Source organism: Camelus dromedarius, chromosome 4 (assembly GCF_036321535.1).
Source record: "Camelus dromedarius isolate mCamDro1 chromosome 4, mCamDro1.pat, whole genome shotgun sequence".
Classification (NCBI taxonomy): domain Eukaryota; kingdom Metazoa; phylum Chordata; class Mammalia; order Artiodactyla; family Camelidae; genus Camelus; species Camelus dromedarius.
In genome coordinates, this window is record NC_087439.1 from 70,496,773 (window position 1) to 70,521,234 (window position 24,462).

Below are 24,462 nucleotides of genomic sequence, written 5' to 3' on the forward strand. Positions count from 1 at the left end.
GTTGTTGTTGTTTCTTCATCTTTAAAATGAAGGACTTTAAACTAAAGGATCTGTTAAATTATCTTTGTTAGGATTCTCAGAAAAAGAATTTCACAATTCAAGGATCTTAACAAAGGCTTATTTAACCCTAGGCCTGAAAGCTTTATCTTCTATTCTTTGATGGTAGTCCAAGAGATGAGAGGGCTTTCCCTGTGCCTCTGTCCACCCCACAAAATAAACAATTTATTTTGATCTTGACTATTAAATTTGATTTTGACTTTAAAATGTGTGTGTTTAAGTGTTTGTGGCTTTTTTTTCTTGAGACTATTTCAAATTCTAAAGGGTAGAATATGACCTCAGAGACCAATTAGCTTACATCTCATCAAACTTTCCTAACAATACCTCATGTTAATTGTAGAACCTGTCTATTCAAGTATGAATACCTGTCAGAAATAATCAAATCAAGAAATAGTTTTTCTTTAAAGTACTTTTTTCTGAACACTTTTTAAAAAATTATTTTAATGCTAATAGCTTAACTCCAGAAAAGAGTATTATTTCATTTAGAAAATATCAAAAGAAAGTAAGAAGGAAAGTTAATGCTAACTGTAAGGAAAAGATCTGACATAGTACTAATTTTGTGGGCAATGATTAACAAAAAAGAAAATGAAAGAGAATAAATCATTGTTTCTCTTTCTACTTTGTCTATTTATTATCTCTGAAACAGTTAACTCCTACACAAGACTCACTTTGTAGCAAATAAGAAATAAAATAATACTTGAACTAAAAACACCTTTTAAGTTTCAGATTCACTACTATGGAAACAAATGAATTAGACAGACACTTTATCTGATATGCCAAAGATACTCATGAAATCCCAAAAACGTATCTTTTGACTTACAGCTGTGTATGTGATTTTCCTTCAAATATCAACATTTCCTAATATATTAATACTTAATATCAACTAATCCTAAAATGAGTATATCAAATCTAGTAATGACTTCCAATTTCTGCTATTTGCCCAGCAATTCCACTCCTGGGTATATACTCAAAACCAAACAAACCAACCCCCACTAATTTGAAAAGATTCATGCACCCCAATGTTCACAGCATTATTTATAATTGTCAAGATATGGAAGCAACCTAAGTGTCCATCAACAGATGAATGAATAAAGGAAATGCGGTATATCTATATATACACACAATGGAATACTACTCAGCCTTAAAGAAAATGAAGTTTTGCAGCATCATGGATGGCCTTGGAGAGTGTTATGCTAAATGAAACAAGTCATTCAAAAAAAGACAAATACTGTATGCTATCACTTACACGTGGAATCTAAAATATACAACTAGTGAATATAACAAAAAAGGAGCAGACTCACAGATATAGTTAAATATAGTCATATAGTGGTTACCAGTGTGGAGAGGCAATGGAGGAGAGGCAATATAGGTGTAGGGGAGTAAGAGGCACAAACTATTATGTATAAAGTAAGCTACAAGGATATACTGTACAACACAAGGAATATAGCCAATATTTTATAATAACTATAAATAGAGTATAATCTTGAAAAATTATATATCACTATATTGTACACCTGTAATGTATACAATACTGTACATCAACTTATACTTCAATAAAGAAAAGAGAGAAAAGAGACTGGGCAAAGACTATATAATTTGGTAACTTCTGGAAATGCTATCTTAATAAAATTATAGGGATAACTGCAAAGAGTTAAGAAATCTAGCAATAAAAATGAAGATAAAACAAGAGGCAACAAGGCCAATGTGTATGTGTGCCTAGTGTTTGTCTTTTTGTTTCCTTGCTTTTTTGTTTTTAAGGATGGAGAGAACTGATTATGATTCCGTTAGTAAGATAACAGAGAAGGAAATAGAAGGATATACTGATTTAAGATGACCAGTAGTAGAATAAGCAGTCAAAAAGTATTTATCAGAGTGAAAGTGTTTATTAAAAAATAAGATGAGTTTAATGTAACAATTACTCTTCAAAAACTTCATGCGTTATTATGCAGATGTCTTGGTCTGATAGAGGTAACGCCATATCTCTTGCTGACAGATAAAAATGGTAATTTATGGAAATCCTCTGAACTTGACAAGCATTTCAATCCTTTATAAAATAGTCCAAGCTTTTGATATCTTATTATAAACCAACTTGCATATAAAATATACCAAATACATTTCTCCAAAGAACTGTCAGTAACATTGTGTGTCTTTTGCCACAATTAAAGCTCAGTGAACCCTGCTTGACTGAAATCCAGTTGTTCAGTGAGCAGTACAGGAATGGACTGACTTAATGAACTACATAAACCATGATGAAATATCGTTTTGAGAACTGAAATAATTAACGTACCTTGGAATCTGAGGTCTTTTTAAAACGAAGAATTAGAGAAAAGTCATCTGACTAAAGTAAAAACTTAAAACAGAAAATAATTAAGCTTCACTCACTAGCAAACTGACAGATTTTTACACCTGGTGGAAAATGTGAAATTGCTGCGACTGTTAAAGTAACAACTTCCTGTTTGTGTGTCGTCTTCACTCTTACTGCTTCATTTCTCTCTGACGTCTCTCAAACACGGATCTCTAGGAATGCTAAAGGTATGGGAAGGTTAAGAAACAGGCTTTTTTCCTTCTATCTCCTTGGTTCTATCTGATATTAACTACGAACCTTCAGGTTTTGCTTCATACCTTCAAAAACATCAAATAGCTGATTATGCTCATTTTGTTTTCTTTCAGTAGAACTTCTGCAATTTTTGTAATTTATGTCCCTCATCTTCAGAAGGGTTAATGACATGTTCAGCCTTTAAGTAGGCACAGAAATAACTGCAGTATTTACAAGATGAATAGAAAATTAAAGAAAAGAAAGTTATCAGGGAAAGAAATGTTAGATAGCTAGTCATGTCCTAAAATTCAGGGGAAAAGTTAATTACTTTTCCCTAATAAGATAAATTCACATAGAATTTTAATATTAGGCTAAATTAGTAGAAAACCTAAACAGCAGTATTCAATTAAGTGCAGTCCAGTATGATGAACATCAAACTTAAGAATTAAGTCCAGTATGATGAACATCAAACTTAAGAATTAACATTCAGCCTACATTCAATACTAATCTACAGTATCACAAGTCAGGATGGTGACGAAAAAAAGATACAATGGGGCTTCTGGAGTTCTGTTTATGTACAGCGTGCTAGATATGTGAGTGTTTTTATTCTGTGAAAATTCACCATGCTTTGTGCTTAAGAGTTTATGTACTTACTATATACCTGAAAAAGTCAAATCTGGACAGAATTTGACTCTTAAGCTAATCTGCAATTTCTTTGGACTTGTTTTTCTTTAAGAGTCTATAATCTTTAATACATAAAATAACCCTTATTGTTCAAAATTAAAGGTCTGAGAAATGAATAGTAATGCTGCTTCCCCCCCCAAAAAAGTACTAATTCATGAATAATTCTCTTAATTCAAGATAATTTTTAAAGGGATATGAAAATTTCCTGTAGAGAAAACAGGAAAAGAAATGTAATATATTGGGATATACTGCAGGTTAGAAAAGCTTCTTTTGACAGGCCGTAAAAAAAAATTTTGATGGAAAATCTTCCTTTAAATTTATACTCTCTGTGCATCTACTAGTCTTTAAACAATAGAAGAAAACAAATCTCCGATGAATTTTTAGGTATCTATGAATTAAAATAGTTGAGTTATAAACTTCTATTGCTAAGGTATCAGATTAGGAAATAGACTCTATCAGCTACGGCGGATCTTCCAGGAATTAGCTGTAAAATTTTTACTTCATTTAAATTCTATCCTAATTCTGCCCGCAATTATTCTGTTGCCTTATGGAGCTTTCATGCTACATGTAAGAGACCACCATTGGTCAAACTCTGTTATTGCTCATAATTTAAGGCCTAGTTAAAAAAAAAATTTGATGAAACACTGAAGACTGCAGTCATGCCAATTTTATTCTAGAGTCCAAGTATAAAAACTAGTAGCCTCTAATATTATTTGAAAGTAACCAAAAGTGAGAAAAAGTTAACACTGGTGAAAAAAACCTACTAGGGATATATGAATGAGCACTTCCTTGTAATGGGGGAGTGGGGGGGGTGGAGAATATCAACAAAAAAACAACGAAAATCTCAAAGTGATACACTGTATATGTGCCTGTATGGGAAAAGAAAGATTGTATGTGCTCTACAAATGAGACATGACACAAGTCTTCAAAGACTGCAATAATAAGCTAAAAAGAACAGGACAAACAGGAAAGCCCTGATCTACAAAGGGCTGTGTAACTAGGAATTATTCTTGTAGTCTGATTTCTCTGCATCATAAAAGGAGTCCAGAAAGGTGGATTCTATCCCTATTCTTTGAATTATTACTTGAGACAAAATACTTTCCATGTTTACATTTTTTCCAATAAATGAAAAGTACAGATAATACTATTACATATTTGTAGTTTACTGAAAACTTTAAATAACATAGCTCTCTAAAATAAACATTTGAGGGAAACAGGTTTTTAAAACTATCTCAATAGTACATTCTAAATCCAAGAAATGGCCCTTGCTATTTAAAAAATAGTGTATTAAAGGAGGTGTGTAGTGATACCAAATGTTCCTTGATACTAAAGGGAAAACGCCAACCTGCCATCTCTCTTGTCCATCTTGAGTACAAGTGCCTAACTAGTCTTACTTTTTCTCCTTAGCTCCTCTCTAATCCTTCTCCACATACAAGCCAAACTGATATTGAAAAATGAAAAATCAGATAAATTCATCCTGCTTAAATCTTTCAAAAGCATTTCCTATTTTTCTCAGAAGAAAATTCAAACTTCATCTTTCTACCACGGCTGAAAAGTCCCCATGATTTGGCTCCTGCCTGCCTAACTAACCCCTTTGTCATGCATCTCTCTCCCGAGCTCACTACACTCTAGGCCACACCAGTCTCGTTTCTGATCCCATAAAATACTAAGCTCTTTCCCACCTCCCAGACTGTGCTGTCTGTTCCTCTACCCGGAACGCTCTTCCTGTAATTATTCACAAATCTGGCTCATTTTAATTCTTGAGATGTCACCTAGTAAGGAAGGTTTCATTAAGCACATTAACTCAAGTGCCCTTCCCAAGTACCCTCTAATATAGCCCTGTAACATTTATCATAATTTCTACCTTGTACATGTATGTATTTACTACTTATGATCTGTCTTCTCAACAAGTACATGAGAGCCATTGGAGGCAGGAATCCAGATGCCTTGTTCATGGCTACAAGATAACTATGATATTCTCTTAACCTAACCTAATCTTCATAAATGTAACATGTCAAAGCTAGATTACAAAAAGTAAGGTCTCCTAAGTATTTTGCTCAATATCTCCTTTCAGCAGTGTTCGTCAGGAAAACCATAAGGATATTCAAAAATCAGCAGGTAAGTATTTTATCTTGGTTCTTTTCAGGCGTGTTATAAATTTGTCTTCTCCTTAAACTTACGATTTCTTCAAAGTTATTTTAACAGTTTCCCTGTAGAAAAGCACTAGGCTGAATTGCCTCCCTGGATGGCTAAATGGCCTCCCCACCTCGTTCATTAAGTGTACTTGGCAACATTAGGTGCATTACAGCATATAATTTGCTTCACATACAGCCCTTTTATTTTAGTAGCCAGTTTTTTTTCACATGTAATTAGGAAAGAGCTGAATGAGACATTTCCCCAAAAACACTGCAAAAGAAAACTTCTAAAGATGCAACACAAAAAAGCATTTTTAACTTAAATTATCTACACTTTTCTCTATAGAAATGTCATCATAAAACACTGAAACCAGAGAATCATTTTCTCTTACTACTGTGATCTGCTTAAATGAGATTATAGATCACAGGTTCTTAGCGTTAGTGAAACATGGTATTTTTGGGGGGAAATGTTACTTATTGACACTGCTCCCAACCTAGTACATTAAAGCTTTAAAATGTCAGTGAGTTTCCTGCTTAAGAAAACTATAAGGTATTCACATCAAAGAAACACATTGTTGCTCTATCTGAACTCCCTCCCCCAAAATCAAACATACAATATCTCTGATGAATCATTTAATATAATTATATAATACATCACCTAATGATTAAAATGGGGCTTCTTTTTCAATATATCTTTATGACATCCTCTGCCATCTTATATTACCTGTGTTTCTTTTTACCTGATTTAAATTTTATGGCCAAAGTAGATGTAGCTAGATATCCAAAACTCCAACTACCAGGAATAAAAGTAGTGAAGAGGAATGTGGCTGGTAAATACAACCCTAAAACAGTGTCAGTGAGCATTTATATGCCACCCTCTCTTCTGAATTGCTACTTTTATTGCTACTTCCTTGACCATCTATATTCCCCTCACAACCCTTTCCCCACAAAAGATAATCCACCATTTGCCAGATATTAAGCATTCAGAGCTGATGAGTATAGCACCTGAGCCAATCTGAAATATATACCCACCAAATAACCTCAGCCTTCATCACCACCCTAAGTGGTGGGTGCTTAGTAGGATGACCGTCAGTCAAATCTAAAATTCAGTGGCCACAGGAATGACAGAGAATTACTCAGGTTGCTAAATATTCCCCTCCTCTTTTCTGTACAGTCTAGCCCACCTGACTAGGCCTCTCAGCCTTTGTCCCTGCTCCTTAGGGTTGGCTCACACCTATGTTTACCATACATTTGGTCACTGTGCCTTGGCCACATGGCTGCTCTTCTAAAGAATACCTCCATAATCAGACCAATTCCCTTCCACCAACCTCAAGGGAATAGTGAACTCTATGCCATGCCTGTCCAGCCACAGTGAATTATTACTATCCTTCTTGTTACTGCATATATATACGCATTCTGTATATCTTACTTCAAATTGGATTTTTTAACTCAGTAGCTGAGCATACACCACTATATTTATGCTCTTGTCCTGTAACAGGTTAAGTTTATCAAATACTGGGACCATGATTCGTACTTCTTCCACACGCACTCTAACACAGTTAGGGTATTCATATTCAATGAATACATGCTAACTTGGAAACAGAATTGACCAAGCAGTAGTAGTCTTTCTGCTAATGAAGCAAATAGTTTTATTACACAGCTAGTGTGAAGATAATTTATCATAACTTTATTACTTAATGGAGAACAATCCACAAAATTTCAGAGTTGAAAGGCACCTCAGTATGATCAATTCTTTCTTACAAATGAAAAAGTCTTGAGAGAAAATATGGTTAAGAGCACAGACTTTCAGAAACCAAGAAAACCTTGGCATGAATTCCAGTTCTGCCACTTTCTAGGTGTATGGCTTTAGGTGATATATTTAACCTCTGTACAAATCAATTTCCTTATCAATGAAAAAACAATTTCTATTTCAGCAAAGCTGATAAAAGGATTCTATGAAATAAAGTTAAAAGCTTGGCATAAATGCCTATCACAACGACGTATTCAAAAAATAATTTGTGGGGAGGGTATAGCTCAGTGGTAGAGTGCATGCCTAGCATGCTTGAGGTCCTGGGTTCAATTCCCAGTACCTCCAATAAACAAACAAACTTAATTATCTCCCTCCATAAAATTTTTAAAATAAATTTAAAATATTTTTTAATTCAGTAAGTAATTAACTATTATTAGAAGTATATACCATTAGACAAAGTACTTAATCTCTGTCAATCTGTTTCCCAATTCTAAAATACTAAAAATATCTTCCTTTCAGCTATTTTGACTAGAGAAAAATATATGTAAAAACATTCTGCATTGCATTTGACATACAGCAAGCCCCCATAAAGAGGGATGTCACTGTTATTAAACAGGAGGTATTTCACTTTGTTACTCTCAGTAGCATCTAATATAGTTCTTTGCATTCAAGTATTATTTTATTAATGTCACATTTTATTGGTAAATCTTTTATACAAGTTCCTTTAAACAATAATGAAATATTCATTAGCTACAGAAATTCACTGCTTCTCCAACACAGTTCTGAAGATAATTACTGAGGATATGACTCACTTGAGTCTCACAGGAATCTCTCTCCAAACACCTTAACTAGATGCTCTTCTTAAACAACAAATTCTATAATTAGTGACCTAAATAAGAAAAACAGGTGAAAAGATTTCAGGAATCAGCTCACCTAAGTGAGAGGATGCTAAATGCAACCTACAGTAATTTTAGTACTTCTGACTGTATTAACTTCCTTCTGGTATTGTTTTTCAGAGTTCTCCTTTCAAATATAATTCTTTGCTTTAAGTAATAGGCTCCAAACTTTCCAATATTATTATTTAAAAATGTCTGAATTCACAAACCTACAAGAGCTTACACAAAGAATGGTATGCTTCTTTGGAGACTACCCTAATACAGAGATCAAAGGCAAGGGCAACAAGGCCAGATCAAGCTGTGGCAGACTGGGTGGAGACCAGACAATATTAAGAGGAAATTAACTAAACTACTTTTTCTCCCTTCTCCCTCAAACTTCCCCCCAACTCTATCCCTTTACCTTTTGTTACCATTATTCTTTCCTACGTTTGTACCACTCTTATGAAATAAGACCACTAGAATAAACAACCAGGAATACAAAAGTATTTCAGTTAGTGCTATGTATTTCCATACACCAACTGCAGAGAATAGGTTCTAACTCAAAATCATTCTGAATACATTAAATGAATATATACATGCTCAGGCATTTTAAACCATTGACATTAGTCATCTACTTACTTATCCGATGCTTCCTCAACTTTTGTAAGTTAGAAACCCAAATAAACAGGGTTCTTAGAAAGTTTTAAATTAAAATAATAGGTAAGGCTCTAAATAAGAGCTGAAAACGTCCGGGTGCCAACGCTCAGGCATTTTAAGCAATTAGTATTAGTCACCTATTTACCATGACAAACAAAAAATCTATTATGACATGTTAGAAGTATATTTTATGTAATTCAAATTAACTGTCCCTAAATGATGCTTTTTACTCCCCAAATAGGACACTTTCTCTACTGGGAATTCAGTGATTAAAAGACAATTTAGCTATACAAGAAGCAATAGAGTGTAGCAGTTAAGAGCATGGGCTGCTTGCTTCTATATTATTTATGTTGCCTTGGGCAAGTTTCTTAATTTCTCTGTGCCTAAAATTCCTCATCTGTAAATGGTGATAATACATAATAGTATCTACCTCCTTACTATAATATAGAATTTTTGGTAATTGTGGATATGGTAAAGTCTTTTCTAAGATAACACAAAACCCAGACGGCAAATAGGAAAAGATAAACAATTCTAATTGCATTAAATCATTTTATATAAAATCTCCTTTAAATCAATAAGAATAATAAACAAATCATTAGAAAAATTACTCTGATATCTGAACAGGTAATTCAGAGGACTATAACTGATTAATAAGCAAACAAAAAGAAGCCTGGCTTCACTAGTAATTAAAGCACTCACTTCAAACTGAAACAAAATACAATGTTTTTGCTTGACAAAAATTGAAAACAGATATTATACAGTATTTGGAAAAGATATAAGAAAATGAGAATTCTGACATACTATTGGTGGAAATGAAAACTAGCATAATCTTCTGGGGGAAATCTGAAAGTTCATATCAAAACTTTAAATGTGCAAACTTTGAACAAATGATTTTACTTCTAGAACTATTCTACATGAGTAATCACAAAAATCTGTATATTATACAGTACATAATGATTCTACCTTTATTTAAAAACAAATTCTAATTATACACAGATGTTTATTTATAGAGCAAGCAAAAAATGTATGAAAGATTATACACCAAACAACAGTGGTTACACCTAGGGAATGGGATTAGAGGAAAAGTAAAGAGGAATGGGTCTTTTTATTTTCTATACTTCATTATCAGTTAAAAATGTTTTAAATTATCTTGTGTTACAACTTCAGGATTCTAAAAACAAAGATTTTTTTAAAGAAATAAAATCAAAGTCTAGAAGCAAAGACAAGTCTTAAAATACAAAGCAAAGTCAATACAAGTCTATCTTATCTTACTACCCCCTAGAGTCATCATTGGTCCTATTTCCCAAATTCCTTTTGTAGATACTTGGAAAGATCACATTTCCTAGAACCTGGGAGAGGCCATAAGAGTGAACAGTGAGTTGCTAAGTGTAAGTGATGTGAATCTCTTCTAGGCATAACATATAAATACCATGAAAGACTTTCTTATACTTTTATACCTCTGGCAACCAGCAACTTTCAAGATGGTGGGACGCTATCAAACTGGATCCCTGAATGATGAGCAGAGTACCCCTGTCAGTCTTTAATGGATATACAGAGTGAGCAAGAAATAACTATTGCTGTTTTAGAACAACCTAGCATATCCAAATGATACACTTCCATAACTAGAATGTAATCTATATTCATTAACAGGATGATGAGAAATATAAAGCCTATTAGCTGCTTAGTGTACAAACGTAAGCTAACTTAGTACAAATCTATGAGTACTGTCTTGCTCTTAGCAGCAAAGACCATTAAAACTGAATTTCCCATAAACTTAATAAGTAAATGGACAAAGCAATGATCCCCAGAGAAATGCTGGATAAATGGAAAAAGTTGGTGCCAAAAGCTAAAGTGAATTTATAGATTAACATTTTGTTTTGTTGCGGGGGGGGGGTAGATTAATTTACTTATTTATTTTTAGAGGAGATACTGGGGATTGAACCCAGGACCTTGTGCATGCTAGGCATGAACTCTACCACTTGAGCTATATCCTCCCCCAGATTAACATTTTTGATAACATTTCATCAAGGTAAAGCATTGGTTTAGCCAAAGGAAAAACTAATTAAATATACCAGAAAAGTTATTTGCCACAAAAAATTTGGTTTCGATATGTAATATGAATAAATTCATTTCTTGATATCATTTGATTGTTTCTAATCTTGCCTTTCTTGTCACCACAGTACAGCCCTTTGTGTAGTAACTAAATATAAAAAGTTACTCTTCACACTAGGCTAGCCCCTAGGGATTCTAATCACTAATCACTAACAACAGATGGAAACACTGAAAAGTTCTCCTCAACTAAATATGTTATCATCACTCTCCGGGATCTAACTAACCTTCCGATCTAACCTTTCCAAAACTGAAGTTTCAAATCTTCAAAGAAAATTTTTATTATCCACCAACATTTGAATGCTATATACAAAACCAAAACCTAAAATATTTGTTGTCATTTACAGCAAAATAAGAGATCATAACTAAGACATAGTTCAGTCTGGGCAATTTTTCCTGAATGACTAAAATGAAAATAAGATTTTCAGATGCCTAAAATATTCAAAATATTTTATACCTTCAGGTTAACACTGTATGTATTATATTAATGCTTTGCTTTGGAGTTACAGAGGATTTAGTTTATTCATCTGTGAAATAAGGAAAAATAATAGTTTTAGAGGATGAGATAACACAGTAAAGATGTAAGGCACACAGTGGATATATTAAAGGCTCAAGAAATATTCATGTCTCCTCCCTTACTCTCTCAACATACAGATTTACTCACTAAAGGTACCACTATCACACCATGTAGAATAAAGTATCTTAAATCTAACCTTCTCTAAAACATTTGATTTTCTAAATTTTTACTCCTTTGTAAAGTTAAAAGCACATCAGAAGTAGAGGAAGATCAGCAGATGTGGTCATAAGCAGCAGGGGCCAGACTGTGTAGGATATTTTAACGATTGTGACTTTAATTCTGGGTGAGATGGGGAGGCATCAGAGCACTTTGAGCATAAAGTGTCATGATTTGAATGTTATGATCTGATTTATGTTTGAAAACGGTGACCGAGGATACCATATTGAAAAGTGAACATAATAAACAAAGGTGTTAGAGAAAACAAAAGCTACTGAAAAATTACAAGTGAGAGAGATGTAGATTTTGATTAACATGATAGCAGCGGAAGTGGTAAGTAGTCAGACTAGATAAATTTTGAAGGTAGAGCCAAGAGTTTTTGCTATCAGACTGATGTGTATGAAAAACAAATGAAAAGACAGGGTATCTTCTGTTTTTGGCCTGAACAACTGGAATGATAGAACTACCACTTACTGAGTTGAGTAAGACTATAGGAAAAAGAAGCCTATAGAAGAAGTTCTACTTTGGACACGTTAAGTTCAAGATGACTATGAGACATATAAGTGGAGATGCTGAATACTCAGTTGGCTACAAGCAACTGGATTTCAAGGAAAGAAGTTTGGGCTGGAAATAAATCTGAAACTTTTCAGCCTCTAGATGCTATTTTTAAAGCCATGAAACCAGATAAGATCTCCAAAGGATTAAGTGTAGACAGAGAAAAGAAAAGGACCAAGGACTGAGTCCTGAGACAACATGCCATTTATAAGTGAGGGACATAGGGAAGAACTATCAAAGGAGACAGAGAGGTAGGAGGAAAATGAAGAATGTGGTATCTTAGAACACAAATGAAGAGAGTGTTTTAAGGAGAAAAAAATGAACAAATTGAGTCATGCTGCTGATATCTGAGAACGCAGAAATAAACCAAAACACAAGAAGGATATATGCACAAAAGCATTCAATATAGTACTCTTTTTTTTTTTTTTGTAGATTGTAGGTGCTTTTATTTTATTTATTTTTAAAGTTGAAATATAGTCAGTTACAATGTGTCAATTTCTGGTGTACCAATATGGCAATCTTTATTAAGAGAAGAAAACCAAGACAAGCTAAACATCTCCTAATATGAATTGAGTAAATAATAAACACACTCAATAGAATGTAACACAGCTACTGCTTGTGACATACTATTCTATGTTAAAAATTTGAAATATAACTAACATGTAACAATCACACCCACACAAAAATATATACACCTTTTAAAAAAAAAAAATAGAAGTAAATACAGCAAAGTAAAACATAGTGTTGAAAATATGGGATTATTAGTATTTCCTCTTTACTTTTCAAATAACAAAAACAAAATGTTCCCTAAAATGTTGGCCTAGAGTGTCTACTATAATTGTATAGCTTTGTTCATAGACTATTCTTATATACAAAAGCAAAGATGGAAGCATCAATAATGATGAAAAAAGTCAACTATTTCCTCATTTAAATAAAAGGTCTGGAAAGTCTGGATTATTAGATATGTACATATACACATATACATACACACACACACACACACACACGTAATAATGACACACTATGTCATTTGCCAGGTTACATTTAGCCCTAAATCATCCTATTTTGCACCTAAATTGCTGGGACACAATGAAGGTATATCATCATGTATATTTTTGACAGTGAGATTTTAAAGGAAAACTACTGTCCTGAAAAGTGGAGGTTGAAATTTCTCAGCCTCCATCTGCATCTAACCTTCCAGATATAGATGCAGAATTGCCAGAGATAGATATGTGTGTATATGATTGTTCTATTCTCCAAACATCCAACTCCATCTAAAACTATTATAGCCAATACATTATCATGTCCACAATTCTTCCATCAAGTCCACAGTCAACACATTTAAGGTGAAAATGATTATACAAATTCTGTATTTATAGCTTGATAATTTGTATAATGCAGTTTAAGTGTTACCCAACATGCTCAAGGCAATGTTAATGGATAGTGTTGGACACTGGGACTCCAGGCATGTATATGAAATTTTACATTAGTTCTTTTGGTAATAATTCTCCTTATATCTTATTGGTATGTAATTTGACATATCATATAGACTCTTAAAGGCACAAGCTACAGTAGAAAAATTATACCTTATATCTACCAATTCTTTATAATACAGAATTTTGTAAAAAGTTAATTGAGTAAATGGCATAGTATTTCAAGTAAATGGGATAATGAATCCATAATTTGAAGGGGCTGAAAGGCTGCCCTTTGTATCAATAAAATGTACTATATTTTGAATACATCCTGAGAAAAACATATGAAGAGTCAATGAGAATATATTCAACAAGTTTTAAAACATATTCAAACCCTTTCTCCCCCATTTTAAACTGCAGTTCTGGTTACAATATATCACCATAAAAAAGCAAGTTTCAAAGTTACAAACATAAGGGGGGCAGGGCATAGCTCAGTTGTAGAGCGCATACCTGGCATGAAAAAGGTCCTGGGTTCAAACCTCAGTTACCTCCATTTAAATAAATAAATAAATCTAATTACCAACCCCCCAACACCAAAAAAAAAAAAAGTTACAAACGTACATATGTGTGTGTGTGTATATATGTATGTGTGTATACACATGGACATATGTGTATATACAGAGTATAGTAGCACTTTAAAATATACGTATGGAAAAAGTCTTTAAAAAAATCAAGGTATTAAATAAAGGTCCTTATATTCAAGTGAGCAAGATTATTTTTTAAATTTTCTTTCTTCCTATATTTGTATAAAATAAGCGTGTACATTTTTTTCATAAACTTTTATTTTTGAATAGTTTTTGTTTTAGAGAAAAATTGCAAAGATACTACAGAGGATTTCCTGTATATCCCTCACCCAGTTTCCACTATTATTAACATCTTACATTACCACGGTACATTTGTTAAAACTAAGGGACCAATACTGGTACATTACTATCAACCAAACTCCACATTTTGTTAGGATTCCACTAGTTTGCCCTAAGGTCCTTTTACTGTTCCAAAATCTCATCTACAATACTACATCATAGTTAGCAGCACATTACATACATTGGGCTTTGTGTCTTTAAGCTACTCTGGGCTATGACAGTTTCTCAGACTTTCCTTGTCTCTGATAACCTTGACAGTTTTGAGGAATACTAGTCAGGTATTTTGTAAATTGTTCCACATTTTGAGACCCTCTGATATTTTTCTCCTGATTAGTTAGACTAAGACTGTGAGGTATTTGGAGGAAAACCAGAGAAGTGGTGTGCCATTCTCTCAAATCACATCGATACTATCAGTATGACTAATCACTGATTATGTTAATTTATATTACCTGAGGTAGTGTTTGTATATTTCTCCATTGTAAAGGTACTTTCCCCTCTCTGTACAGCTTTCGAAATAAGAAAAACTGAAGTGTTTAAATTTTTTTAAGTTGGAATTTCATATTAGTTAATGGGTAACACAGTCACATGATCCAAAATTCAGTGCAAAAGGCACTGAAAAGTATCCCTTCCTCCTGTCTCTCCCTAGCTTCCAAGTCCCATCCCCAATGAACCTATATTTACAGATTTCTTAATTAAAAAAAAGTACTTATGTTAGGGTCAGACATGAAGATCCTATGCTGAGAAGTCAGTCTGGTTCAGGTAACATTTTCATAGTGATTTATGAATATCTTACCTATATAAGTATCTATAAAGAAATAATTATATACTTCTAAAATACTTCTATCTCGTCTCTCCCCTCCCATATATATATATGCAAACGTATCCTGTGTCTTTTATATAAGAAAGATGTGTCACTCCACAAAATACATGTTTGGAGAAAACTCTAACCCAAAAAGATACATGCAGCCCAATGTTCATAGCAGCACTATAGTCAAGACATGGAAGAAACCTAAATATCCATTCACAGGTGAATGGATAAAGAAGACGTGGGGTGTGTGCATGCGTGCGTGTGTGTGTATATATGTGTGTGTATGTATGTGTGTGTAATGGAATATTACTCTTAAAAAAAGAATGAAATAAAGAATGAAATAAAGCCATCTGCAGCAACATGGATGGACCTAGAGATAATCTTATTAAGTAAAGTAACTTAGAGAAAGACAAATATCATACGGTATCACTTATATGTGGAACCTAAAAAAATGACACAAATGAACTAATTTACAAAACAAGAGTCAGACTCACAGACATAAATCTTTAAGTTATTCTTGTAGGTTTAGTGATAAGTTAAAGTATAATACAATCAAAATCCTCTTCAACAACATTTGTACTGCCAACTAAAGAATGTCACTCATCATCCAGCTTTGTAAGAATTAAGTCACTAGCCTCTACAGTCTCTGACCTTCAATACATCCTGAAAGGAGTTCAGGACGGAGATCAGGAATAAGCTACCCTGTGATCTGTGAAAACTAGCAGGACAAAGCGTCAGGTAGTTAGATATTTTCAGGAGTAAATTTTATGAACCCTTTTTTTTCCCCCATCTTCCCATACTTAGAAAAGCATTAAAATCATTAACTAACATATCTGTGCCTTGTGACTAACAATAACCTCCAACAAGGTGTGTGCTTGACTGCAGGTACCTCTTCTCCAAAATCACATATATGCTGACCTCCCACCTTACCTCTTCAGAGCAGTTCCTCAGAGCTATCTGAGAGGCTATCTCCCAGGCTATAGACTTCATTAAGTCCAGAAATAAATCTGAAACTCACAGCTCTCATGCTGCACATTTTTATTTCAGTAGACAGCCCCATAAAGTAAAATTTAAGTAATTAGTTATTTCCTCAGCTTTTCAGAATGGGGATGGTTAAAACAATAAAAATCACTGTAACAATAGTAACAAATTTAAATGTCTTAAGTATATCAAAAGGTCTTCCACCATTTTCCTTAACAATAAACACAAGGAATAAAGTCCATCAAATTATTAATAGTACTGTACTAAACAAACAATAAAATATCTGGGAATAAATTAAACCAAGGATGTGAAACACTTTAACACTAAAAATTACAAAACACTGTTGAAAGAAATTAAAAAGAACCTAAATAACAATAAAGACATCTTGTGTTCATAGATAGAAAGACTTAATATTAAGATGTCAATAGTACCCAAAGCAACCTATGGATTTCAATCCCTTTCAAACTTCCAACAGCCCCCTTTTCTTTTCTTTTTTCTTTTTTTTGCAGAAATGGAAAAGCCCAATCTTCAAATTCATGGAACTGCAAGGGGCCCTAAGTAGCCAAAACAATCTTGGTTTTTAAGAACAGTACAAAGTTGGAGGACTCATACTTTCCAATTTTAAAACTAACTACAAAGCTATAGCAATCAAAACAGTATAGTATTGACATAAGGACAGATACATGGATCAATGGAACAGAACTGAGAGTCCAGAAATAAATCTGTATATCTGTGGCCAAATGATTTTTGACAAGAGTGCCAATTCCATTCAATGGGGAAAGATCAGTCTCTTCAACAAATGGTTCTTGCACAACTGGACTTCCACATGCAAAAGAATGAAGCTGGATCCCTACCTCACACTACATACAAAAAATTACCATAAAATGGCTTAAGAATAAGACCTAAAACCATAAAACTCTTAGACTGACAATGGATTCTGAGATATGACACCAAAAGCATACGTGACAAGAACTAGATAAACTGGATTTCATCAAAATCAAATACTGTTGTACATCAATGGACAGAATTTAAAAAATAAAAACAGAATAAGAGAAAACATTTGGTGTCTTAGTCCATTCAGGCTACTATATAATAAGATACCAGAGAATGGGTGGCTTATAAACAACAAACTTTTTTTTTCACCTTAAAGGTAGGAAGTTAAATATTTATTCTGCATGAAACACTTTTAACAGTTGCTGGCACAGAGTATGCACTCAATAAATATTAGTTATTATTGTTAGCTATACTGGTTCTGCATATTAAATTTAATAAAATTTTATTATCTACTTTGTACCAGGCACTTTACTAAGTGGTGAGGCTACAGTGGCACGTGGGTAAGATAGATATGGTCACTGACTTCTTGGAGTTAACCATCTCAAGGTCCATTAAGTAAACTTGAAAGGGTTTTTCTTTTTTTTTTTTTTATTTTAAAAGAAAAACCATGAGAAAACAGACTTGTTAGTCTGTGGGATCAGGAAAGGCCTCCCTAAAGAAGTGATGTTTAAGCTGAAACTTGAAATAGGAGTAGGGATTAATCAGGCCAAGGGGTATGCAGTATGTATGTATGAGTGTGTATCATGTCTATGTTATAGGAGGATGGTGGCATAAAGAACATTCCAGAAAGTGAAAGCATCACTAAAGAGCCTTGTGGTGGGAAGAAGCATAGGCTATGGAAACAGAAAAGAGGGTAAAGGGGTGAAGTACAGTCAGGGAGAAATTAACTTGGAATAAGCCTATTAGTTTAGACTTCATCTAAAGGCTGTAAGAAGACTTTGAAACATTTTAAGCAGGAAAGTGACATGGGTAGACTACTCTTTCCCTTGACATTGAGGACTTTCCTCAGCATGGCTCTTTCTTTAAAGAAATTTATATACACTTTAGTCTTTCCTATTAGATGGTAACTTTAGGTTTCTTATCTTAATCTTAAACAATAAACATTTATTTCTCAAAGTTCTGGAAACTAAGAAGTCCAAGGTCATGGTGCTGACAGATTCAGTAATAGATGTGAATCCACTTCTTAGATGGCCATCTTTTTGCTGTAATGTCACTTGGTGGAAGGAGGGCAGGATCTCTCTGGGTTCTCTTTCATAAGGATACTAATTACCTCCTCAAGCCCCATCATTTAATACCATCACCTGGGAGTTGATTTCAACATATAAATTTGGGAGGGATACAGACACTCAGTCCACAGTATTCGGAAATCATCTATCTGACAGGGAGTTAATATTCAGAATATATAAAGAATTCCTACCACTCAACAACAAAAAGACAAACAACCTAATTAAAAAATGGATAAATGTTTAAGGGTACAAACTTACAACCAATAGATAAAGACATCCAGGAGATACAATGAACAGCATAGTGATCATTGACAAAATACTGTATCACAAACATCAAAGATGCTAAGAGACTAGATCTTAATTGTTCCCACCACACACACACACACACACACACAAAAGATAATTATGTGACATAACAGAGTTGTTAGGTAATGGTACAACAGTAATCACACTGCGATATACAAATGTATCAAATCAACATGCTGACCAATACTTAAAGGGAGAACACTTTCGTCCCAACTGTGGCTGAGCTGATCCAGAACAAGTTATAGGGAGAAGTGGAGAAATATCAACAGCTACAGAAAGACTTGAGTAAATCCATGTCAGGGAGGCAGAAGCTAGAGGCACAACTAATAGAAAATAATATCATGAAGGAGGAACTCGTCCTGCTGGATGGGTCCAACATGGTCTTTAAACTTCTGGGTCCCGGGATGGTCAAACAAGAGCTGGGGGATGCTCGGGCCACAGTAGGGAAAAGGCTGGACTATATCACACCTGAAATTAAGCCATGTGAATCCCAGCTCCGGGACTTAGAGCACCAGTCAGAACAACAGAGGGAAACCCTTGCTCAGCTGCAGTAGGAGTTCCAGCAGGCCCAGGCAGCAAAGGCAAGGACTCCTGGGAAGGCCTGACCCCGTGGTAGGGGGAAGGGGAGAGGGGAGAATGAGGCAGCTCTAGGGTCTATACTGTAGCTAATAAAATGTGAAAATACCTGGCGATTTTCTAGAGAAAAAAAAAATGCTGTACACCTTAAACTTACACAATGCTATATGTCAATTATATCTCCATAAAAATAAAATTTTTAAAAATGGACAAAGAAATGAGTGGATATATCTCCAAAGATATACAAATGGACAATAAGCACAAGAGAAGATGTTCAACAGCATTTATCATGTGGGAAATGGAAATCAAAACCACAATGAGATACCACTTTACACCCACTAGGATGGCTATAATTAAAAAAATAAAACAAAACAAAAAACAGTAAGTGCTGGCAAGGATGTGGAGAAAGTAGAACCCTTGTATACTGCTGGTAAAATGGTGCAGCCACTATGAAAATGTTTGGCAATTCCTCAGAAAGCTAAACCATATTGAATTATACAATTATATCCAGCAATTACTCTTTTATATATATAAATTACTCATATATATATATATATATATATATATATATATATATATATATGTATGAATTGAAAGCTGGGACTAGAACAGATACTTGTTCACTAATATTCACTGTAGCATTGCTCACAATAGCCAAAAGGTGAAAACAACTCAAGTCTCCATCAACAGACGAATGGATAAACAAAATGTGGTGTATACATATAATGGAATATTATTTAGCCTTAAAAAGCAAAGAAATTCTGACACATGTTACAACATGAATAAACCTTAAAAACATTCTGCTAAGCAAAATAAGCAGGTAACAAAAGGACAAATATTGTATGATTCCACTGACATGAAATATCTAGAGTAGGCAAAAATCACAGAGACGGAAAGTAGATTAGCGAGGTTACCAGGGGCTGGCAGGAGAAGGGAATTGGGGGTTGTTGCTCAATGGTCACAGAGTTTGTGATTGGAGTCATAAAAACGTTCTGGTGATAGTTTAACTATACTGTGAATGTAACTAATGCTACTAAGTTGTACTTGAAAATAGTTAAAATGGCAAATTTTATATGTTTTACCATAATTTTTTAAAGTTAACAATACAATATATCCAAACCAACTAAGCTGTACACTTTAAATAGGTGAATTGTATGATACAGGAATTATAGCCAATAAAGCTGTTAAAAACAGTTTACTAACCTAAATTTAAAATTGCATTGATTAGGTATCACTGATTTGGCATGTATGATAACCGAGTCAAAGGCTGAGCTGAAACTGACCTTGATATTATTTTAAAATTAAAATGAAAGACAAGATTGTTGAGAACTCTAAACTTCTTAATTATGCTTCTAATTATTTAAAGTTTACTCTAAGGTTCTGTCCAACTCTAAAATTCTAGGATTCCAACTATTCTAAAAGTACCCTTTATATTTAGTTATAGACTATTCTTATATTTTCATTGAAGCATATCCCTAAAGAGACTTTCTTTACAATACCTGTGTGGTCCTAACTCAACAGTCAAGATATAAAATACACTTGTAAAAAACTTAAGTTACATTTCTTTTAAAGTAGTGCCTTTACAATTTCAAACCACCCCACAGTTTTCCCCAACCTAAATTCAAAGTACTATTACTCAATAAATAATAAGTTATATAGCACAGGGAACTATATTTAATATCTTGTAGTGACTTATGGTGAAAAAGAATGTGAAAACGAATATAGGTATGTTCCAAATGACTGAAGTATTGTGCTGTACACCAGAAATTGACACATCATTGTAAACTGACTATAATTTAATTTTTAAAAAAGTACTATTACTCAGTAGTAACCAAACATATCATTCAAAGTGGTACACACTGATAGTAACTAAGTGTAACACTGGCTTTTCTCATACCATAAGCAAAAGTGCTGTAAGTACTATAAGCATCATGCAGGTCAATCCTGTCACTTTACAAATAAGAAAACTGAGACCAAAAGAGGTGATTTGCCCAAAGTAAACAGCCAATGGTACCACCAGGAAAGAACTCAAATCTTTCTAGTTTCAAAGTCTGGTTGTCTGTCTAACTTAGAAATCATCTACTTTCAGGGATAATTAAAGCCTGGGAGAGGCAGTAAAATGAAATAAACAAGGAAGAGGAGGAGCAATAAGAGTAACGTGTACTCAAGTGTCAATCAAAGGGATATTTTATAAAAAGGGGGAAGGAAAGAAGATACAGAACCAAGGAAATGCAAAGTCACTGAAGTGAGAAGAGGACAGTTTCAACGAAGGTATGATCAAAACGGCCAAATTCAGAAGAAAAGTCAAAGAGAACAAGATTGAAAAGTGTCTAGATTTGGCAATTACAAAGTCACTGCTAACCTAATATACATGTGGGGCGAGGGTGGCAAGTAAGGAGTTGAGGATATGGAAATCAAGAAGTGTTCTCTGTTCTTTCAAGAAGGCTGGCAGAAAAGAAAGATAAAAGGAGGGTGGAGATCAGCCAGAAGACACTAGAACACGGTCTCTTTTCCTGTGTTATAGAATACCTACATACCTATATGCAGAGAGGAAAAAAAAGACTGCTAAAGGTTTGCAAAATAGCTACCCTTGCTTCAAACAGTATGAGATCTAATTCTCCTTCACAAAGTGATACAGGCTATGGCATGGGATAGTTGTGAGGAGAAGAGGCAGTCTTTCTTATTTTTCCTTGAATCCACCAACATATAGAAAAGAAAGGAAGCACTAATAAATGTTTGTTGACTGGACATTTTAATTCTATTTCCATGTTACCTGTCCTATTAAAGCCCCCATATCCTTCTTGCTGCTCCCATGGGTGCATACTGGAACAGAAACTGTGTCTAAAACAAAATACTTACCGTCAAACAATTATTATATTAAGCGCAATTAAGAGCAAGCAATAAATGTTATGTTCTAATATTTCTGTTAAGGCAATATATTCCAAAATGTTCATGTCATTTATTTACAGGCTTATTTTTAACCTCACATAGAGTATACATAAATTATGTATGTATTCTTGTAATCTTAGCTGTCAATATCCATCTCACAGACAAATAAAAAGTTTAAAAAACAAAAACGAATTAAGTCTATTGTATTCAAGATTCTACAAAGTCATCTTTTTTTCCTTTTTTAAATTTTTTTAATTGAAGTACAGTTAGTTTACAATGTTGTATCAATTTCTAGTGTACAGCACAATACTTCAGTCATATAGGAACATACATGTATTTGTTTTCATATTTTTTCACCATACATTACTGCAAGATATTGAATATAGTTCCCTGTGCTAACAGTATAAACTTGTTATTTATCTATTTTATGTATATTAGTTAGTATCTGCAAATCTAGAACTGCCAACTTATCCCTTGCCATCCCCTTCCTCCTACCATAACCATAAGTTTGTTTTCTATGTCTGTGAGTCTGTTTCTGTTTTGTAAATAAGTTTGTTTGTCTTTTTTTTTTTTAGATTCCACATATAAGTGGTATCATCACAATGTCATCTTCATTGCCTCTAGAAAGGATTCAAAGAGTAGATCATTTAACTATAAGGGGGAAATAAGAGTCTCTTCAACATGTGTGAGTGCTATGCGAGACGGTCAAAATTCATGAATTCTTAGATATCATAACACTCATATTTAATTTCTTCCAGCAGATAAATCAGAATATAATTCTTCTTTCGTGGACAGAAATTTAATATATGCAATTTACTGACCTGGAGGACTCCAAGGAATATTAATTTGTAACTGAAACCAAAACAGTGTTAGTCTAATTTAGTTTAGCACTAATTCTTTTCTTTTAACCAAAAGAGCTTTAATAATGTTTAGTTGAGAAAATATAAATGACATTTATAACAGTCCTAAATGTTAAATATTGCTATTATTTATAGACACTATAAATGCTTAAATGATTTTCTGTGATTTCTTAACTTGTTATGTACAGTACTTAGAAAAGAACCCATACACAGGTTTAAATATTTTTGATCATGTTGAGGAAAAGAAAATATAATCACAGTTCTAGTCAGCAGATATTTCTTGTTCTGATGAAATATGTAAATGACATATGGGAAGCCCTTCTATTTAGGGAAATAAAAGTCAATACAAAATAAGAGCAGGTTCAACATTCAGGAAGTGAATTCTATTCATTTTTTCTATGATCAGCTTTTCTTTGTGACACTGCTCAAATGCTGAGTGAAGTTGTTTTCTGGAAAAGCCCTTGTTTGCATGCTGAGATGATGCAAAGCGTAAGTTAGCATGGTGCCCAAGAACCGCACACTTTTTCAGATGGAGGAGCTGATGGTTCATCAAGAACGCTTGCTAAGAATAAAGATTTTACTCTAAGTCTCTATCTTCCTTGAGTTTCTTCTAGCATGAATTGATCCCTATCTTACTTGGGTATTGTAAAGCATGGATAAAAATTGGAGAAAATGCTGAAACTGAACTAAATCCTATGTAAGTCATCAATGAATACATTTCTCTCAAATTGCTAATTTTGAGTACTTTATTGTTTAATCAGTTGTTCTGTGGTCACCTGACTATTTAAACTAAAATAAATTATGGACCACAAATCAAATGCTGAGCACTGTTACAGGGGCTGGATACAGAAAGCTGAATGAAGTAAGTCCTGTCTTCAATAGAAAGCATTGTCTAATAGGAGATACAAATTATCTTCATCTAATTATAATGTCTGTAGCACTAATTCTTTTATCTATACTTCATCTGCAGTTCTCATCAACAGTTCTCAAACAATGTTATCTAGTCTAATTTAGTTTAGCACTAATTCTTTTATACTTCATCAATATATCTTGTAATAACCTTTAATAAAAAAAATATGAAAATGAATATATGTATGTATATGCATGACTGGGACATTGTGCTGTATACCAGAAATTGATACACTGTAATTGACTGTACTTCAATCAATCAATCGATAGATCGATCAATCAACTAACTAACTAACTAACTTCATCAACAGTAAAAGAAAACCACTTTCTACTAACAAGTAATTTTTCTTTTAGGCAGAAGGAAAAGGATAATGACATAGCCAAAATAAAAGCACAAATTAAATAAACATAATACAACACTGGGTGAGCAAAGCACTTTTCGTTAAATAACATAAGCACCTTTAAGACAAAGAATAGACAGAAAAAAATTTTTTGTGCAAGTTTTAAGAAAAAGGTTTTGGGTAATTATTTACAGCATAAAATAGGAAATGTTTCATATCAATGTTGACTGAATAGATGATCCAGAACAGGTTATACTTAGCACAAAAAGTAAACAAACAAATAAAGTAAATTCTAAGAGTTAAAAG

General features: G+C 33.5%; 1 protein-coding gene and 1 pseudogene across 1 annotated transcript in view; one reads left to right on the forward strand and one right to left on the reverse strand.

Moving 5' to 3' along the window:
* The window catches only part of BMPR2 (bone morphogenetic protein receptor type 2), a 167,800-nt gene that overhangs the window by 137,483 nt on the left and 5,855 nt on the right, over nt 1-24,462 (reverse strand). The window lies entirely within an intron of this gene.
* On the forward strand, nt 11,852-19,186 carry LOC116152901 (prefoldin subunit 6-like; annotated as a pseudogene).